The sequence below is a fragment of the Dipodomys merriami genome, unplaced genomic scaffold (assembly GCF_024711535.1).
Source record: "Dipodomys merriami isolate MVZ:Mamm:240054 unplaced genomic scaffold, mDipMer1.0.p SCAF_459, whole genome shotgun sequence".
Classification (NCBI taxonomy): domain Eukaryota; kingdom Metazoa; phylum Chordata; class Mammalia; order Rodentia; family Heteromyidae; genus Dipodomys; species Dipodomys merriami.
Genome location: NW_027206023.1, coordinates 292996 through 314200, shown reverse-complemented (window position 1 = coordinate 314200; position 21205 = coordinate 292996). Strand labels below are relative to the sequence as shown.

The following is a 21205-nucleotide window of genomic DNA, read 5'->3' as shown; positions in this document are numbered from 1 at the left end:
TTTATTGCTCAGTTTTTAGATACTGTCATGTTACTCAGACTAAGTAGTGGAGTAGAAGGGTGCTTTAAGTATTTACAAGTACTCTGTTAGCAAATGGAATATTGTCCCAATTCTTTGCATTCACCAGGTAGCTGATTGACTAATTTTTACTTCATCCTACACAAAAAAGTAGAGGGCATATGGCTTCTTGAATAACACTAGTGACTATCAATAGAACAACCCTGTGTCATTTGTTTTTATCATCCCTTCAGAAAGCTATGGTGAAGGTTTTTGTTTTCCTTCTTATTCTAATGAATTGAACTTCACTAATATTTTACCTGACTAAGCCATTCTTTGTCCAGCATCCTTATGTTCATGTGACCCACGCCCCTGTCTCCCTTACTGTCTCTGTCATGTTGGGTCTTCTTTTTTTTTTTTGTCTTTGGTTGGTCGTGGGTCCTGAACTCTGGGCCTGCGCACTGTCCCTCAGCTCTTCAGCTCAAGGCTAGCGCTCTACCACTTGAGCCACACCCATTTCTGGCTTTTTCTGTGTATTGGTGATGAGGAATTGAACCCATGGCCTCATGCATACAAGGGAAGCACTCTACTACCACTTAGCCACCTTCCCAGCCTTCCTGTTGGGTCTTCTTGAACCCTCCGTCAAATGCCTTGCACAGCATTAACTATTTGGTACATTTATTTTAAAACAGTAAGTTTCTTCAAAATTAACTCCATAACCCTGTCTGGAGGCCTGAATCCTATGTTTGTAAGCATAGTCTGTAAATCTACATTATAAAGGGAAATCTTTAACATTGTTTAAGCAACAGAAATCTCACAAAAAAATTCTCTATCCCTGCCTTTGTCTCTTCATCTGATAGTGCATATCTTTTAGAAGTCAGCTTCTTCAACTATTGGGTCAAACCTTCCAGAAGGAAAACTTGCAGATATTACTTTTGGGCATAATCTAAACTAATCTGCCAGTTTTGTTTAAGTAGTAGGTTCTTCCCTCTCCTGATACTGGACAAGGGTTTAGTTCACTGCCACAAAGTGGTCTGCTGAATCTGCTCTTCTCATACTTGGGACAAGTATGTGATGTTATTTCATGGTACCATATGTCTGTGGAGTGTCATGAAGTAAATTTTCTAAATGTCCTTTTCCTGGCTTTCTAGAAGAATATCACTGAGAAAGATCATAAGCAGTCCCTGCAGCTCACATTCCATTCACTGTGCACATATTTTAGGTAAGTTTGATTCTCCTCGATTATTGAATAATTCTAACCTCTGTAGTTATTTTTCTTTAATTAGTCCTTCCTTCTGTGCTTTTGGAGTAGTGCTTCTTCTACCCAGAATTTAGAGAGTTTCTCGAGTTCCTACTAGGCATGAGAATGACTAAAATAGTGATAGACTGATACTCTTCTCAAGACCTTAATCCAAGGCCCTTATAAGACAAGGTAGTATTGAACCCAGTGAAAACTTCTTCAGACCTTCAGTCTCTAATTAAATATCAAAGACAAAAACTAAAACCAAAAAAGTTTGGGGTCCTCAGTCTTCCATTACAACAACTGAAAATGCAGAGTAGTAATGTGTAGAAAGAAACATTCCAGGAAGAGAGTATATGGAGACTTACAGTCCCATCAGAAAAGCAGATGGGACTGTAGAGTTCCTTAATGGAGGCACAGACTCTTGAAAGAGGGAGGGAACTGAGCATCTGCTTACAAGTTGGACTATCTGGTCTGGATGACAGATTTAGGGCTATTTGTATAAAATGCTTTCAGAATCAGTTAACGAAGATGATGATAGGTCCTGGAGGTGTTGCATGAAGAACATTTGAAGATACAGGGATTGTTAGCCTGGATTGTTGAGTTACCAGTCATGATATCAGATATATTGAACACTGATATCAAGGTAATTTATGTGCCTGTGCTTTTGGAAGGATATATGGACAGACAGTGGCATAGTCCTAGTTGTAACTACGATTTGTCTTCCTGACCCAGACCCCTCTATTTCATAGAACTGATGCTGACACCTCTCTGTGTTCTTTATTTGAACCTGACCAGGAAAAGCCTCTTCCTACAAACAGGTGTGAGTTTGTGTCCTTTCAGTGATAAAGATCCAGGTGGCCTTATACTTATACCTGAGAAAAGTGACCTTGCTGGCATGAACATTGGTGAAGTCCTAGCTGTCATGAATACCCTCCTTTGTGTGGCTGCTCGAGAGGTACATCCTGTTTTCTTCTCCATTCTTTACCTCATGCTTCTTTAAGAGTATTTGATAAGACATTTATTGTAGGGGTTTTTTGGAGGGTGGGTGGGATTGATGGTACTGAGTTTGAAATCACTGCCTCATTCCTGCTAAGCAAGTGCTCTACCACCTGAGCTGTGCCTCCTAGCCCTTTTTACTCCTGTCATTTTGAGGATAGTGTCTCAGTTTTTGAATGGTCTGGACTGAGATCCTCCTGGTGCTGGTCTCCAAAGTAACTATAGTGGCAAGAGGTACACCCCAAGCTATCCTTTAAGGTAAGATGTAGTGAACTTTTTTCTGAGTGTTCCTTGAACTACAGCTGCGATTATAGCATGATCTACCATACCTGGCTACAGTCTTAACTTTTTTAGTATTGTTTTTGCCATCACATCAGTTTTCTCTCATATGTCTAGACTATTCTGCCCATCTCTGTGTCCTCCTTAAAATTCTCACTACAAGATCATTGATATGTGCTGTCTTTCCAGTTCACCATATCATTCTGATCTCCATTTTTATTTCTGCCATTTTCTATAATTTCTCTTTCTCTTGTAGCACATCTAAATCCTGCATATTCTTCAATCTCTAAAAACTTCTTCAAGCTCTTACCATTCTCAGTCAAAGCCACTGGGTGAAAACTTCAGGGTTCTCACAAGTTGATAGAAACAGGAGCTCAACATGCTGGAACAAAACTGAAACCTGGCTCTTCAACTGGGCCATTCAACTCTGAAATCTCACTGACTGTCCAAGAGAGTTTCCCATAATCCCTTACCACTGGGACATCAAGTACTTGACCTTTCTTCCCTTTCTCTCATCTGTGATACAGAGGACATTGCATATACAATTAAACTTTCTAGGCCAGAGATTATTGCAGCCACTGAATTATCTTCTTGTAAAAGCAAGCATTTATGGTTATAGGGAGGGAGATAGAGTTACATTAGGAGAAAAAAAAGTAAAAATGGTCTAAATTACACCAAGTCTGAGCTTTTTGCTCATGTCTGTTAGCTCAACAATGCCTACCCAATGCCTGTTGTGTTTGAGGCCCCACGTTAGATACAGAGGATACAATGATAGAGGAACCCAAACAAATGTGTGATTACATAGTTTTGTACATAATTCAGGCTGTCAAAGGATGAGCACAGGTCTAGGGAGAGGGAATGCAACTAGGGAAAAGCATTTTGGAAAAGAATTGCTGAGCTCAGGGAAGGACTTTGAATAGGCTTAAACAAGCAAAGAGGAAGTTAGAGACATTTCAAATGGAGGGAGGTACACCTACAATGGGCCTGTGATAAATGGGAAGGAACAGGTTACTAAAAAGGGGATGATAATGGGTAGATTCTGAACACGAGGTATTCATGGTTTTATTGGCCTTAAGGTGGTAAGACCTAGTTGCACTCTCAAGATAGAAATTGTGGCTAAATTGAGCTGCAGAGTTTAGGGATAGCGCCCAGGCCGAGAGTTCAAGCCCCACAACCAGACCCAAAAAAAAGAAAGAAAGAAATTGTGGCTAAAGATTTGTAACCAGTAACGAACAGGAAGTCATGATTGGGGACTGCCTCACATCAGTCATGGGCATCTTGAGCAAATCTACAAGGAAGGTAACCAGGACAGTAGGAAGGAGTATCAGGAAGAAATTCTGGCAGAGAAAGGGAAAGAACTTAAAGAGGGCCAGAGTTTGCAGAGCCTGAGTTTCAGTGGAGGGGCTTTGCTCTCCAAGTGGTAACTGGGGAGTGATCCAATAGAGACAGTAGAATGGGACTGAAGGAAAAGCAAAGCCACAGCATGAAGGGACTATTTCAAAATGTGGTTCACATACAAAAGAATAGATATGGAGGGACAATAAGTGAAAACAACTCTCTGTAGTATCATTCTTAAGTGTGTGTTCACAGGTTCCTTGTTTTCCTTTCTAGTTATCCCTGTACAATGTGTTGGTTATTGCTTGTTTTTTTTTTTTTTCACCTTGATAGCATACAATCTTCTGTGAAATATTTGATTTGTTTAACAATGTTTTGGAGTTTCATTCATGTGTTGTCACTTGTATTCACTGGTGTACCACAATAGTCTCTTTATGGCATACCATAATTATCTGCTTAACTTGGAGAGGCATATGGGTTGATTCTAGTTTAGAGGAATTAATTAATTACAGACAGTGCTAATATTAGCATATTTCATAGTTTTTTGTTTTGTTTTGTTTTGTTGGTTGTGGGGCTTGAACTCTGGGCTTGGGTGCTGTCCCTCAGCTCTTCAACTCAAGGCTAGCACTCTAACATGTGAGCCACAGTGCCACTTCTGGTTTTCTGGTGGTTTATTGGAGATAAGAGTCTCACAGCCTTTCCTGCCTGGGCTGGCTTTGAACCACAATTCTCAGATCTCAGCCTCCTGAGTAGGTAGGGTTATAGGTGTAAGCCACCAGCATTTGGCACTTCATAGTTCTTCTTCTTCTTCTTTTTCTTTTTTGTTGGTCGTGGGGCTTGAACTCTGGGCTTGGGCACTTTCCCTGTGATCTTCAGCTCAAGGGGAGCACTACCACTGGAGCCACAGTGCCACTGCCGCGGACCGGGTTCTGTCGGGACGACGGAGGATACCTAGGGGAGGAACCTGGAATAGGATGGGGAGATGGCAAACAGACATCTCACACACATTAGGAGTGGATGCTGAGTGCTGAGTGCGATTTAATGCAGAGGATAACAAACTTTTATAGCAAAAAGTCTCCAAAAGAAAGGGCAAAAGGTTACATAATCTTGCTGCAGGGCTTCATTCTTGGGCAGTCACCAGCTGGTTGCCTGAAAGGGCAAAAGGTTACACAACCTTGCTGCAGGGCTTCATCCTTGGGTGGTCACCAACTGGTCGCCTGATAGGCACTTGTTTCCGGCTTTACCTCTATTTTTAAGAAATACAATGGGTTTCGATGATTGTCACCAATTAACCACTACTTTTTTCTATAGAGGCCTTAACTGTCCCATTAAGATCTTTCCTGTTTCTTCTTTAATAGTAAACACCAAGGAGACTTAGATTTGGCAAGTCTCTTAGTAAATGAGGAAGTTCTTTCTCCTAAGTAGTTATCTCAGCAATTGCCATACATTCTTTCTGTTCTAGCTGAGCCTACAGCTTCTTGTAAATTTCTTACAATTCCTTCTGCTGAAGTGACTTTGTGAAACCCCCAATACTTTTATATTTGCTTATGGCTTGTCTACTAGCTTCCATAAGAGGGGTTTCAGGGTAGCACTTAACTCTGGTGAGTTAGTCATATTTTTAAGACACTCATCAGATATTGGAGTCGTCAAACACTCTTAAGAGCTTTGAATAAGGGAACGTTGACAATGAGTAAGTACAATGAGCAGTAGAAACAGTAAAAGATTAATAGGCACTCGTATGAGGAAAAGATAGGCAGAAACACATCTTTTCCAGGGGTTTTGCCAGCCTTTTCCCAGGAGTAGGCATCTTAGAAGCCCTATTCTCCGAGGTAGACTTCGGTGAAGTCACAAAACTTGGAGATAGGTTTCTGTAAAGCCCCATTCTCTGAGGTAGACTTCGGTGAAGTCCCAAAACTCAGAGATAGGTCTCGAGGCCCCTATCATGGTCTGATAGATGGTTTCCCATGCTAAGCAGACTCTACTGGGGTAGGCGTGGCATGCCACTTCTGGTTTTCTGGTGATTTATTGGAGATAAGAGTCTAACGACTTTTCTGCCCAGGCTGGCTTTGAATTGCGATCTTCATATCTCAGCCTCCTCAGTATCTAGGATTATAGGCCTGAGCCACTGATGCCCGGCTACTTATAATTCTTCTTCTTCTTCTTCTTTATTTTTTTTGTATGTCGTTCATAGGGCCTGAACTCTGGGTCTGGGTGCTGTCCCTCAGCTCTTCAGCTGTAGACTAGCACTCTACCACTTGAGTCTCAGCACTACTTCCAGATTTTTCTGCTTATGTGGTGCTGAGGAATCGAACTGAGGGCCTCAAGCATGCAAGGCAAACACTCTACCACTGATCCACCTTCCCAGTTCCAACTTCATAATTCTTATGTGACAGACCCTATGGAGGTTAGATGCCCCTTCAGAGAAAGTCCAAAGAACAAAGATGACAAAGAGTTACAAAAAGATCATGAATTATTTTCAAGTAGGTTTTTAAAATAAAATAAAAAAGTGAGAAAATCCCATCTTCCCTTCCAACATATAGGCACAATTTTTTTTTCAGGTACACAAAAAATCAGACACAAATTGAATGGGCATTTCTAAAGTTTGGGCTCATTAGTATACAGGTTCATCTTCAACAGACATCTCTAAGCATTTTCAATGGTAGGAAGATTACAAGCTACTTGGCTACTTCTTTCATTTAGAAATTATAAATTCTGTAGTCATTTAGTCAATTCTCCTAACTTAAAATATTATGTTTTCTAAAAACATCCTCCTTATAGAGAGATTCCACACAGTGGTCCAATTTCAATCCTTTGTAAATTACGCTTTTAAAAATTAAAGGTTGGGCTGGGAATGTGGCTTTGTGCTAGAGTGCTTGCCTAGCATCCAGGAAGCCTGCCATTTGATTCCTCATTACCACATATATAGAAAAATCCAGAAATGGTGGTGTGGCTCAAGTGGTAGAGTGCTAGCCATGAGCAAAAGAAGCTGTGGGACAGTGCCCAGGTCCTGAGTTCAAGCCCCAGGACTGGCAAAAGTAAAAATTTTTTTAAAAAATTAAAGGTTTCACCAGGTGCTAGATTACAGCTAATCAGATAGCTGAGATCCAAGCCAGTCTGGGCAGGAAAGAATATAATAATTTTTTTTTTTGGATCCGGTCATGGGGCCTGAACTCTGGGCCTGGGTGCTGTCCCTCAGCTCTTCAACTGAAGACTAGCGCTCTACCACTTGAGCCACAGTGCCACTCCCGGCTTTTTCCTTTTTGCTTATGTGGTGCTGAGGAATTGAACCCAGGGACTCATGCATGCAAGGCAAGCGCTCTACCACTGAGCCACCTTCACAGCCCAGAATATAATAATTTTTTTATCTCCAATTAACCACATCTTTTCCCCCCACTCCCCAGAAACGCCAGAATTGGAGATGTGGTTCAAGTAATAGAGCAGTAGTAGCCTCAAGCAAAAAAGCTGAGGGACAGCACTCAGGTCTTTAGCTCATGCTCCAGAACTGCCACCAAAAGAACAAATAAATGCTTCTGTTCTTTTTAGTGATATATATTTACCATTTAAAAACAATATGTAGCTCCTAGTTCTTCAAGTACCTTGACACTGGTCTTTAGCCTGAAATTAGACATGCTTTTCCAAAAATGAAGAGCTAACATTTAGTGAGATCACTGCCCCCAGTCACACAATATCAGTGATATCACAAGCAATGCTGTTTTTGTTGTTGTTATTGTTGTTTAAACCTAATAAAGAGGTCACATGACTATAGCATAACAATTTTTGATGTTTGAATTTATATTTTCATTTTCAAATGAATTGCTCGAAAATGTGATTTTCCTATTGTCCTTCAATGATGGATTATCTTTATTTTTTCCATATTTTATTATCAATTTATGGTACATGGTAGATTTATTTTGACATGTCCATATACTCATACAATGTGGGGGCTGGGAAGGTGGCTCAGTGGTAGAGTGCTTGCGTTGCATGCATGAGGCCCTGGATTTGATTCCTCAGCACCACATAAGCAGAAAAAGCCAGATGTGGCGTTGTGGCACAAGAAGTAGAGAGCTAGCCTTGAGCTGAAGAGCTGAGGAACAGCGCCCAGGCCCAGAGTGCAGGCCCTATGACTGACAAAAACAAAACAAAATAAAACTCATGCAATGTACCTTGATCAAACTCACACCTTCTTTTCAACTCTCCCTCAACTCTGCTAGCGAGAGATTTGATTGAAGACTCAGGAGAAGGGCCCAGAGACAGAAGATTCATTACAAGAAAGAGATGAACAATAGGGTGGGCGTCTTGGGGTGCAGAAGATGTCTTGTGGAGCAAAAAGAATATTTATAGGTTCCACAAAACTGCAGAGCAATAGGGAAGTTTTCCTAACACCATTTTTCTTGGTTCAATTCTGGATTGAAAGCTCTTTCATAACTTTGCCCCATACACATAGTATTTTTTTGTTTTTGCTTTGCCAGTGACCGCTGCTTCTATAGAGATATTTCCTGCCCAAGTTCGGGGAACACCTTATTTGGACATTTCCTGTTTGTCTGTTTCTTTGTAGTGTGAGCTGATGATGCTCAGTGAGGCACCAGGGGAAGTTGGCTCTGTGCTCTTTTTTCTGTTCTGATCTGTGCAAAGTAGCCTGTTCTCCTGGTGCTATCTGCAACTGAAGAGCAAAGATCTGGAGCCAAAGATCTTACTGTGGACCTTATAGAAAAATGTGAGTATCAATACACAATCCATGAAAACAGATAATTATAACTCATGCATCAAGGATGTATATGGCTTATTTCAGTTCAGATCTATAGTTATTTCTGCTTTTGTTTTTGTTATTTGGAAGGTTTTGTTTTGTTGAGACCATATCTCACTATGTAGCTGATGAATGTCCTGAACTTGTGACTCTCTTGCCTCAGCCTCTCAAGTGCTGAAATTACAAGCCTGTGTCACCACCTTGTTCAGCTTATTTTTGTCTTTTTTGTGCCATTTCTGGGTCTTGAACCTAGGGCCTGATTGCTGAGCTTTATTACCTAAGGCTAGTGCTCTACTTGAGCCACAGCACCGCTTCCAGGTCTTTTGCTGGTTAATTGGAGATGAGAGTCAAGTTGGCATAGAACCCCAGTCCTCATATCTCAGTCTCCTGAGTATCTAGGATTACATGCATTAGTCACCAGTGCCTAGCCTTCTTTTCTTTTTTCTTTTTTTGCGGGGGGAAGGAGGTGCCAGTACTTGAACTTAGGGCCTAGGCACTTTCCCTTAGCTTTTTTGCTCAAGATGAGGACTCTGACACTTGACACAGTTCCACTTCTGGCTTTTTGCTTGTTAGCTAGAGATAGAGTCTCATGGACTTTCCTGCCTGGGCTGCCTTCAAACTTTGATCCTCAGATCTTAGCCTGCTGAGTAGCTAGGATTACAGTTATGAGCCATTAGCACTAGTGTTTTTATTTAGAATTTGGTCATTCTACTGCCTAGTCATTCTCTTTGCAATCATACAGCACTCTTAAATGATATTATTCCATGTCACGGGAGTCTTCCATCTCTGTTAATCATCACCCAGAAAAGAAAGTATTGAGCCTTTAAAATCTATGACTTTTATAAGTCACTGAAAATATTGATACTTGTTTCCTGTAAATCGACCGAAAATTGTATGAAATCCAACAGATGGTGAGAAATTGACTGTTCACTTCTGCCAAATTTGGTCTCAGCAATTATGACAAAATGCTTAGAGTTCTGGATCAGGCCACTTAGGCCTTGGCTTTAGATCAGAACCCTTGATTCATGGACACATTGTAAACTAAAGGAAAGGGAAGGGTAAGAGCTGACTCATTTGGTCATTTTTTCTTATTTTTCCCTTTTCCTTCCCCCCTCCCTTTTCTTTTCCCCTTTTCCTTTTCCTTTCCCCTCTCCCTTTCTCTTTCACTCCTTCACAGTACTGGTATTTGAATTCAGGGCTTTGTGTTTGCTAAGCATGTATAAGTCAGCCACACCCCTTTTTTTACTTAACTTATTTTTCAAATAGAGTATTACATTAATGTCTGTGCCAGCTTGGACGGCAATTTTCCTATTTGTACTTCCCAAATATCTGGAACTACAAATATATAATCATATGTTCAGATTTTTTTTTTTTTTTTTTTTTTTTTTTTTTTTTTTTTTTGTTTTTTTTTTTTTTTTTTATTGTAGAGATACTATACAGAGGGTTACAGTTACATGAGTGAGGTAATGAGTACACTTCCACTTCCTCTTGAACATTGTTACCCCCTCCATTGTTTTCTCCCTACCATCCCCTCCCTCCCTCCCTTCCCCAAGGTTCTTTTTTTTTTTTTTTTTTTGATCGTGATTAAGTGATTACTTAATTTCCGGAACTTCACAGTATTGTGGAATAATGATGCTCATTTAAAGTCACAAGTTCATTCTAACTTTCCTGGAGCAAATTGTCTATCACAGTCTGTAATATATAACGGTGCTCATATGTTATATACCATATATGTGATCAGCAGCATGGGGATATTTAGTAGTGGTTCAACCAGATGAGTGGGAGTTCTTTGTTTCTTAAGTCCTGTTAGTTTTGTCATATCACCTAACATTTTGGATTCATCATCCACTTATCAGGGAGACCATATACTGTTTGTCTCTTCGTTCTTGGCTTACCTCGCTCAACATGATTCCTTCTAGCTCCATCCATTTCCCTGCAAATGCCATTATTTTGTCATTTCTAATGGCTGCATAATATTCCATTGTGTATAGATACCACAATTTTTGGATCCATTCATCTGTGGTGGGGCATCTAGGTTGTTTCCATATCCTAGCTATTGCGAACAGTGCTGCAATAAACATGGAGGTGCACGTGTCCTTGTATATTGGTTCCTGTTGTTCAGGGTAGATGCCTAGAAGTGGTATGACTGGGTCGTAAGGGAGGTCAATCTTTAGCTTTCTAAGGACCCTCCAGACTGCTTTCCAAAGTGGTTGTATGAGTGTACATTCCCACCAGCAGTGTAATAGCGTTCCTCGTTCTCCACATCCCCTCCAGCATTTGTCGTTGGCTGATTTGTGGATGTGGGACATTCTGACTGGGGTAAGGTGGTATCTCAGGGTTGTCTTTATTTGCATTTCCTTCACCACCAGGGATGATGAACATTTCCTCATGTGTTTCTTTGCCATTTTTATTTCTTCATTTGAGAAGTCCCTCTTTAGTTCCCTTGCCCATTTAGTAATTGGTGTGTTGGGTTTGGGAGGGATTAGTTTCTTGAGTTCCCTGTATATACAGGATGTTAACCCCTTGTCTGATATATTGCTGGTAAATATTTTTTCCCAATTAGTTGGTTGTCTTTCTAGCTTGGTTGCGATAGCTTTATCTGTGCAGAAGCTTTTTATTTTAAGGTAGTCCCATTTGTCGAGTCTCTCTCCAATTTGTTGTGACCCTGGGACTCTGTTCAGGAAGTTCCTTCCTGTGCCTATTAGTTCAAGTGTCTCTCCTACTCTGTCCTGCAGTAGTTTCAGAGATTCAGGTTTAATGTTAAGGTCTTTAATCCATTTTGAGTTGATGTTGGTGCATGGTGATAGGCTGGGGTCCACTTTTAGTTTTCTGCATGTGGCTGCCCAGTTTTCCCAGCACCAGCGGTTGAAGAGGCTGTGTTTCTTCCATTGTATGTCTTTGGCTCCTTTGTCGAATATCAGCTGGCTGTAGGCCTGTGGATTTATTTCTGGATCTTCTATTCTGTTCCATTGGTCTTCGGGTCTGTTTTTGTGCCAGTACCATGCTGTCTTTGTTATTATAGCTCTGTAGTAGAGTTTGAAGTTCGGCATGGATAGCCCTCCCATATTGTCTTTATCCCCTAGAATTGTTTTGGCTATTCTAGGTCTTTTGTTGTTCCATATGAATTTTTGGACTGTTTTCTGTATTTCAGTGATGTACGTCATTGGGATTTTAATAGGAATTGCGTTGAATTTGTATATTAGTTTTGGAAGTATTACCATCTTTACTATATTAAGTCGGCCTATCCAGGAGCATGGGAGGTCTTTCCATTTCCTAGTGTCTTCTGCAATTTCTTTCTTTAACTTTTTATAGTTCTCATTAAATAGTTCTTTTACATCTTTGGTTAGGTTAATTCCTAAATATTTTATTTTTCGGGAGGTTATTGTGAATGGGGTTGCTCCCTTTATTTCCCTCTCTTCCTGTACATTATCAGTGTATAGGAAGGCAACTGATTTTTGTGGGTTTATTTTGTATCCTGCTATTTTGCCGAAGTGATTTATGATTTCTAAGAGTTTGGGGATGGAGTTTTTGGGATCGTGGAGGTATAGTATCATGTCATCTGCAAAAAGGGATAGTTTAACTTCTTCTTTTCCTATGAGGATCCCTTTAATGTCTTTTTCTTGCCTTATTGCCCTGGCTAAGGGTTCTAGGACTATATTGAAGAGGAGTGGAGACAGTGGGCATCCTTGCCTTGTTCCTGATTTTAGGAGAATTGGTTGTAGCTTTTCCCCATTTAGTATAATATTGGCTATTGGTCTGTCATAAATGGCTTTTATTGTTTTTAGAAATGTTCCTTCTATTCCTATTTTCTCCAGAGCTTTTAGCATGAATGAATGTTGAATTTTGTCAAAGGCCTTTTCTGCATCTGTAGCGATAATCATGTGATTCTTGACCTTGGCTCTGTTGATATGTTGGATTACATTTATTGACTTACGTATGTTAAACCATCCCTGTGTCTCTGGGATGAAGCCTACCTGGTCATAGTGAATTATTTTTTTTATGTGTTTCTGGATTCTGTTAGCTAGAATCTTGTTAAGGATCTTTGCATCTGTGTTCATCAAGGAGATTGGCCTGTAATTCTCCTTTTTGGTTGGGTCTTTGCCTGGTTTGGGGATGAGTGTGATATTGGCTTCGTAGAATGAGTTTGGGATAGCTCCTTCCTTCTCTGTTTCTCTGAAGAGCTTGAGGAGTATGGGTATTAGTTCTTGTTTAAAGGTCTTATAGAATTCTGCTGTGAATCCATCTGGTCCTGGGCTTTTTTTTGTTGGAAGACTTTTGATAGCTTCCTGTATCTCATTATAGGATATTGGCTTATTTAATTGGTTAACTTCTTCTTTGCTCAGTTTGGGCAACTTGTATTTCTCTAAAAATGCATCCATTTCTGCCCGATTTTCTTCCTTTAGAGAGTATAGCTTTTGAAAGTAGTCTGTTAGAATTGTTTGGATATCTTGGGTACGTGTGGTGATGTTTCCCGTGGCATCCCTAATCCTATTAATATGGGTTTCCTCTCTTCTTTTTTTAATTAATCTAGCCAATGGGCCATCAATTTTGTTTATTTTTTCAAAGAACCAGCTTTTTGTTTGGTTTATTTTGGTTATGGTTTTCTGATTTTCTAATTGGTTAATCTCTGCTTTTAATTTGGTTATCTGGCTTCTTCTAGTAGCTTTAGGTTCCATTTTTTCCTGTTTTTCTAGCTGTTTTAATTGCAACATGAGATTATTTACTTGGTCTGTCTCCATTCTCTTGATGTGGGCACTGAGGGCAATAAATTTGCCCCTCAGGACTGCTTTTGCTGTGTCCCACAAGTTTCTTTGTGTGGTGTTTTCATTTTCATTGAGTTGTAGGAAATGCTTTATTTCTTCTCTGATCTCTTCTGTTATCCAGGCATTGTTAAGGAGTGTGCTGTTCAATTTCCATGTATTGGAGAAATTTCTGCGGTATGCTTTGTTATTGAGAGCTAGCTTGATTCCACTGTGGTCAGATAGGATACAGGGGATTATGTCGATCCCTTTGTATTTGCTTAAGTTCCTTGCATGAACTATGATATGGTCTATTTTGGAGAAAGTTCCGTGAGCTGCTGAGAAGAATGTGTACTGTGTTGTTTTAGGGTGAAATACTCGGTAGATGTCAGTTAATTCCGCTTGAAGTATGGCCTCTCTTAATTCGGTAGCTTCTTTGCCAATCCTCTGGTTGGTAGACCTGTCCTTTGGTGAGAGTGGTGTGTTAAAGTCTCCTAGTATTATCGTATTGGGATCTATTTTATTCTGTAAGTTTGAGAGCATTTGTTTGACATATCTGGGTGCACCAATATTTGGGGCATATAAGTTGATGATGGTTATATCCTCCTCTTGGATTGTTCCCTTTATTAATATGTAGTGTCCGTCCTTGTCTTTCTGTACTGATTTTAATGAAAAGTTTATTTTGTCAGATATCAGGATAGCTACACCTGCTTTCTTACTGGGGGCGTTTGATTGGTAGATCCTTTTCCACCCCTTCACTCTGAGTTTGTTTGTATGTTTGGCTGAGAGGTGGGTCTCCTGAAGGCAACAGATGGATGGGTCTTGTTTTCTTATCCAGTCCTCAGTTCGTTTTCTTTTAATTGGCGAATTCAGCCCATTTATATTAAGAGAAAGTATAGAGAGATGCATTGTTGTCCCTGCCATTCCGTTTTCCTAAGTTTTTCTTTTTTCCTTTCCTCCTGTGCTTGCTCAGTTAGACTTTGAGTAATGCCTGTTTGGGGCAGGCCCCAGTTCCTGGCTGCTTTCTTCAGGTTGTGTCCCCCCTCTTAGAATTCTTTGTAATGCTGGCTTAATGTTTATGTATTCATTTAGTTTTTCTTTGCTATTAAAAGTTTTCAGTTCTCCATCAAATGTGAATGCTAGCTTTGCCGGGTAGATCAGTCTGGGTTGGCAGTTATTGGCTCTCAGGGCTCGTATGGTGCTTTCCCAGGCTTTTCTTGCATTCATTGTTTGTGTGGAGAGATCTGCAGTAATTCTTATTTTTTTCCCATTGTAGTATAGCTCCTTCTTCATTTTTGCTGCATGCAGGATTGTTTCCTTATTATTCAGATCTATCATTTTTACTATAATGTGTCTAGAAGTGTTTCTCCTGGGGTCTTGCTTGTTGGGTGTTCGATAAGCTTTTGTGATGTAGTTAAGATGGTCGTTTTTGAGGTGGGGAAAATTTTCATTGATTATCTTGTTAAATAGGTGTTGCATTCCCTTGCTCTGGAATTCCTCACCTTCGTCCACTCCAATTATGCGAAGGTTAAATTTTTTAGCATTATCTGCTTGCTCTTGAATATCCCTTTGGTTTAATTTGAGTAATTTTTCCATATCTGTCACTTTTTGGTCCAGTTGGTGTATTCTGTCTTCTGTATCTGACACTCGACCTTCCATTTCATTCACTCTGTTGACAGTGGCTTCTATTGTGGTTTGCATGGAGGAAATGGATCCCTTTATGGATTCAATGTTGGTTCTCAGAGTACTGATCTCACCTCTCAATGAGGTATGCATTACCTCTAATTTGGCGTTTATCTCACTTCTTATTGAGGTTTGTGCAGCTTCTATTTTTGCATGCATCTCTTGTTTGATACCCTGTATCTCTTTGGATAGTTCATCCTTGTGCTCTTTCAATTTCTGATAAATTTCTCGCTTTATTTCTTGAGTCATTGCCTCCAGCAACCCTTGGAAGTAGCCTTTGTCTTCCATTCCTGCTTTGCTCCCACTGGGGCTCTCCCCTGTGTGGCTGCTGGCTTTTGAGGTGAGCTTGCTGTCCTGGGTGGTAGTAAACCTTGTGATTTTTCTCTGTGATTTTCGCATGGAGGTTCAGGAGACTGCTCTTCAATTTTGTTTTGGTGTGTCTGTCTTTGCTTGGTTGCTGATTCTGTATTGGTAGAGAGAGTCTGTGCCTGATCTGGGTTCTGTTGGGAGCCTATTTCCAGCTGCTATTCTGACTTACTTAGGATTCTCAGCTCTCTGCTGTAGATTGCTGACAGTTCCCGCCTTTGGAAGGGTTGAGCAGCCTAGACTGCTTGTGTTTGCTCCTACGGGTGCTCTTGTGAAGAACAGATGCTCTGGATGCACTCTCCCAAATGCTGGAGTCTGCTATGGGCTCCTGATGTGTTTTTGTTTATTTGTTTTGGGCTGGTTGTGGGCTTGAACTCTAGGTTTGGGTGCTGTCCCTCAGCTTTTCAGCTCAAGGCTGGCACCCTACCGTTTGAGCCACAGCACCACTTCTGACCCTTTTTGCTTTTGTGATGCTGAGGAATCAGATGCAGGGCCTCATACATCCAAGACTATCACTCTATTGCTGAGCCGCCTTAACAGTCTGAGCTCCTGCTTACTATCAGGTGCTGGCAGCCTGTGTTGCCCAATTCCCAGTCTAGGGTATATGGGTGGAGTTTTGGTGGGGTTTGGGCTTCTCTTGTCCTGGGCCTCCAGGTCTTTTGTTGTCACAGGCGTGCTTCCCGGGGGAGTGTTGTTTCCTGGTTTTCTCCCCTCTGTTGAGGCGTATGCTCAGCTTTTTACTTCAATTGGGAGGAGTTGGTTGTGTTGTTCAGGTGCCGGATCCCCGGGCTTGGTTCCGGCCCCAGCCTGGAGCGCGCTTGTTAGGCCTGTGCTGATGTGTATACCCCCTAGGTTATACAGCCTGGGGGACACAGTTCTAATTTCTTCTACTGTTGGTAGTCTTGACCCAGGGGCGCTGTTCCTGGCTTGGGCATTTAAGCTCCCTTCCAGGGGTGCTCTTGCTCTAGCCTGGCCAGCTGAGTGTGCTCCACGGGCTGGTGGAGCTCTCAAACAGTTCCCAGTTTTAGTGGGTCCTGTGGTCCGGGTGCTGGGGTAGGGAGTCTAGGTCAGGGTCTGGGGATTCCCTCCAGCTCTGGTCTCCCTTGAGGGATACACTTCCCCTGTGGGGTACTCACCCTGGAGCTGGTTGTTTCTGTGTGGTGTAGGTCGTCAGTTGTTGTTGCAATCCGGGCTGGGTTGGGCGGTGGTGGCTCTGTGTGATTCTTTTCTGTCTCTGCCTCTGTCGAAGCTGTTGGGTCAAGAGTGTCCACGCTCAGGCAGCTTCTTCGCGGTACCTCTGGGGCCCAAGTGACCCCGCCGGGTTGTTGCGATCGTGATCGGGCGGGCGGGTGGTCTGCAGACAGGACCCTTTGTCGCGCCGAGCCGCTTTGGCGGGATGGAACCTCTCTGCTCGGGTGGAGAGTGCTGGATCGTTGCGATCGCGATCAGGCGGGCCGGGTGGTCTGCCGCAGGTCCTTTTGTCACTCTGCTGATGCCGAGCGGATTTGGCGGGATGGAGCCTCTCTGCTCGGGTGGAGAGTGAGGGGTGGGGGTGGGATCCTCGTGGAGACTCCCGGCTGGTAGGTTTCTCTGTTCCTGGTGATCTGCTGTTCTGCAAACCAGTACCAGATGTTCTGAAAGTGGCCCCCTGTGTCTCTGCTGTTTCTCTGGGGCTCCCACAGCCCCCGCCGGGCCGGCTGGCCGGCGGCTTGGCGCGCTGCCGCGCGGCCAGTAAAGGTTGGGGGAGGGGTCTTCGCTTTTTTCTGTTTTGAAATTCTTTTCCTCTTTCTTTTTTGTTATTCTCCGCCTCTGGTTTTTCTCTGAGTGTTCATCTTTTTGTTGTTGTCGGTCTCTTGGGGAGATTAAGCGTTGGAACTCGAACTCTCTTTTTGGTTGGAGAGAGCTGTGGCGTTTCCCTACTGCCCCGTCGCCATCTTGGTCCCCCCTCTCATATGTTCAGATTTTTATTGGTTGAAATGTGGTTGCTCAAGATGAGTTCTCTGAAACTTCTTGTCTAGGCTGACCTTAAACTGGAGTCCTCCCAAGTAGCTAGGACTACAGGCAGCACCACTTCTTTTTAGATAAGTTTTCACTGTGTAGCCCATACTGGCCTTGAACTTGCTGTCTACCCAGACTGCGCTTGAATTCTCAGTTCTTCCTCAGCCTTCTGTGTGCTGGGATCAGATATAACTTAGAGTGATATCTCCACTTCATTGAAAAGCAACACAAAAAATCACCTTAAACTTAACTATCACTCATACCAACTACTGAAGTTTTCACTGCTTTTCCCTTTCAGAGGTAATTAGATTGACATTGTTCATTAGGATGATGCTTAATGTTCTTGTGATCTGCTGTTCCCTTCTCCCTGTTTTGGTAGTCAGCTTCTATAGCCCTCCCTAGCTTTGCCCTTGGTAATAATGTAGTAAATGATGTTTTTACCATATAAAATATTAACTACTTTATGTTTTGATAGATATGTAACAGTTTCTGGTAAGCATGAGAGTGATTTTGGAATCCCTTTTGTCACAGTATAGTGGAAAAAACATAGTAGAAAAACTTTGTAAGGCTGGGAAGGTGGCTCAGTGGTAGAGCACTTGCTTGCATGCATGAGGCCATGGGTTCGATTACTCAGCACCACATAAGCAAAAAGAAAAAAATAGCCAGAAGTGGCGCTGTGTCTCAAGTGGTAGAGTGCTAGCCTTGAGCTGAAGAGCTGAGGGACAGAGCCCAGGCCCAGAGTTCAGGCCCCACGACCAGACTCCCCCCCCCAAAAAAAAAGAAAAACTGTGTAATTCAGTGTTTTCCATGGCAGCTCATGAACTGGTAAGGAGAAGTGGCTATTTTCAATAACCAGGAGGGGGCTGGTGGAAATACCAGCATGTGCAGTGAATACTGAGTACTTCCTTCATCTTCCTTTAGGTCATCTTTCTCCTAGACTTCTGTTCTTTGGACATTTCACAATGTACTCTCTTGAGAGAGTTCAGTACCTTAACAGAGCTGTGAAGGAGGACTGAGCAAGGTAACTTCAGTTGGCCCTGAACCTATTTTGCTTCCTCTCTTCAGAGAGATATGACTCTACCATATAAAACCTACTGGACTACAGATATATACAAATAAGTTGCCTCTAGAAGCTTTATTGGTATTTTTGCCAACAGGGATAGTAAATATCATCTTGATTTGTCATTAGCACAAGAAAGGAGGCCAAAAAGCTGTATATCCAATCATTTTATCCAATCATTTATCCAATCATTTTAGGTTATATTAAGTTACATAAAATCTATGTAAATAAAGACTGTAACTTTTGTCTAGCCAGGTGCTTGTAGCTCATACCTGTAATACTAACTACTCAGGAGTTGAGATCTGAGGATCTCAATTTGAAGCCAGTGCAGGCAGGAAAGCCTGTGAGATTCTTATTTCCAAATAACCAGTTGGGGGGAGGGGGGCTAATGAGGAGGGGTAGGCTTGAGCTGTGGCTCAAGTGGTGGAGTGCAAGGTATTCATGGTTTTATTGGCCTTGAGGTGGTAAGACCTAGTTGCACTCTCAAGATAGAAATTGTGGCTAAATTGAGCTGCAGAGTTGAGGGATAGCGCCCAGGCCGAGAGTTCAAGCCCCACAACCAGACCCAAAAAAAGAAAGAAAGAAATTGTGGCTAAAGATTTGTAACCAGTAACGAACAGGAAGTCATGATTGGGGACTGCCTCACATCAGTCATGGGCATCTTGAGCAAATCTACATTTCTTATCAAGCATTGCTGCTACCTCCTTTGTTTCCCCTTCCCATCCTTCTACCTTCCCTACCCTGCCAAAGTTGGAAAGTTCGTTTTTCAACATAAGGATTTGTCCAACTCATTGTTGTAATAGGTCCACCTATATCAGTATTTAAACGGTTTGTTTTTGCCCTTCCACTCCACAAATTATAACAACATCAAATACAATGAAAGCAGGGATTATACCGTGGGGGACAGACATACAAAGCAACAAAGAAATCATCTTATAAATATGTTAAATACAATTGCAAGAAAAACATTTGACTACTTATCTTGGGGTTCATTTCATCTAGCATCAACTTATCTGACCTTTTCTTCTTGTCTCAGACATAAACTAGTAGTTCATAAACTGACAAATAAATGTAAGGAAGCCAACAAAAAAAATCAGTTCCTCTCATCTGATGATGCCTCTACAACAATGAGGAAAGAGTTCATCCTGCTAAGGAACTATGATAGGATATCAAAAAGAGAATTCATTCTTCTAGGTCTTCCCTATTTTTTCAATGTAACTTAAATGATGTAAAACACAATATACCGCTCATCAGTTTTGCACATTTTTATATGGACTTCACCTCAGTCTACAACATTCCTTCATTATTCTGTTCCTGATATTTTTACACTACCAAGACATAAGAACATTTTCATACAATTTTTATTATAAAAAAACTGTACAGAGGTGTCACATTTATGGGAGCAAATAATGAGTACATTTCTTAACAAGCATTGTTCCCTCTTCCCACCATCCCTTCCCTCCCACCTCCACAAATACGCTCCCCTCCCCCCTCCCCCTGACTAAATTGTAAAGTTCATTTTTCAACAGAGTGTCTTGTGCATCTCATTGTTACAATGAGTTAACCTGTATCCCTATTTAACCAAATATTTCCCTTCCCCTCACCAAATTAGAGAAACATATACACAGGATGTAGGTGTACCAACTTCAAATACAATGAAAACAGGGGTTATAGCGTGGGGGAGGAACATATACAGAAAGAAAAAAAATCACATTGCACATCATAAGTACGTTAGAAACAATAACAAGAAAGAAAAAACATACTTGTGTCCCTGTCTTAGGGTTCATTTCCCTTAATATCATCTTATCTGCTCATATGCACATAGCTTTTGACTTATTCTGCTTATCTCAGACATATATTAGTTATTGAAAATAAGGGAAACCACGGGACCTATGTTTCTTTGGACTTGGCTTACTTCACTTAATAAATTTTTTTCCAAGACTTTCCAATTCCTAACAAATTGGGTGATACTATTCTTTCTGATGGAGGCATAGCATTCCATTGTTTATATACACCCACATTTTCTTGATCCATTCATCTACTGAGGGGCATCAGGGTTGGCTCTATATCAGCTATTGTAAATAATGCTGCAGTAAACATAGCTGTGCTGGTAGTTTTAGTATGGTCTTGTTTGTGATCATTCGGGTAAATGCCCATAAGTGGGATTGCTGGGTCATAGGAAAGCTTCATATGGAGTCTTTTGAAGAGCCTCCATACTGCTTTCCAAAGTGGTTGAACAAGTTTACACACCCACCAAGAATGCACTAGAGTTCCCTGTGGCCAGATACTCTCCAGCATCTGTTGTTGCAAAAATATGGAACATTTCACTAATTTGCATGTCAACCTTGCTCAGGGGCCATGCTAATCTTCTCTGTATTGTTCCAATTTTAGCGTATTTGCTGCCTAATTGAGCACAGAACATTTTTTATATATAAAGTGTAATTGATTTTCTTAAACTAGACAATTCAAAAAAAAGTAAGTTCAAAAGAATTCTTGTGAAATTTTAGAAGCATGTATTTTTTTTTTTTTGTTAGCAATACAACAAACTGTTAGTACCATGCATTTCTTACATAAGCACACATTTAAGAATAAAGTCAAGACTGGCATGTCAAAAACAAAATAATTCCAGATATTTGTTGTTCAAGAGATGTGTAGGAGGAGGAATTCAATTGTTCTATACAAGGCACCTGTCATAATGAACACTGCAGCAAGTGTTAAGGTTGTTAAAAGTTTTAAATTTAAAATGTATTTAATTTTGGGAATTT

At 41.3% G+C, this 21205-nt stretch overlaps 1 long non-coding RNA gene and 1 other non-coding gene across 2 annotated transcripts in view; both read right to left on the bottom strand.

The window, feature by feature from the left end:
* LOC138808605 (uncharacterized) overlaps positions 1 to 21205 on the bottom strand; it is a 98696-nt gene that overhangs the window by 10347 nt on the left and 67144 nt on the right. The window lies entirely within an intron of this gene.
* Positions 20749 to 20855, bottom strand: LOC138808606 (U6 spliceosomal RNA). Its single transcript, XR_011366521.1, has one exon. It is a non-coding gene; the product is annotated as a U6 spliceosomal RNA (small nuclear RNA).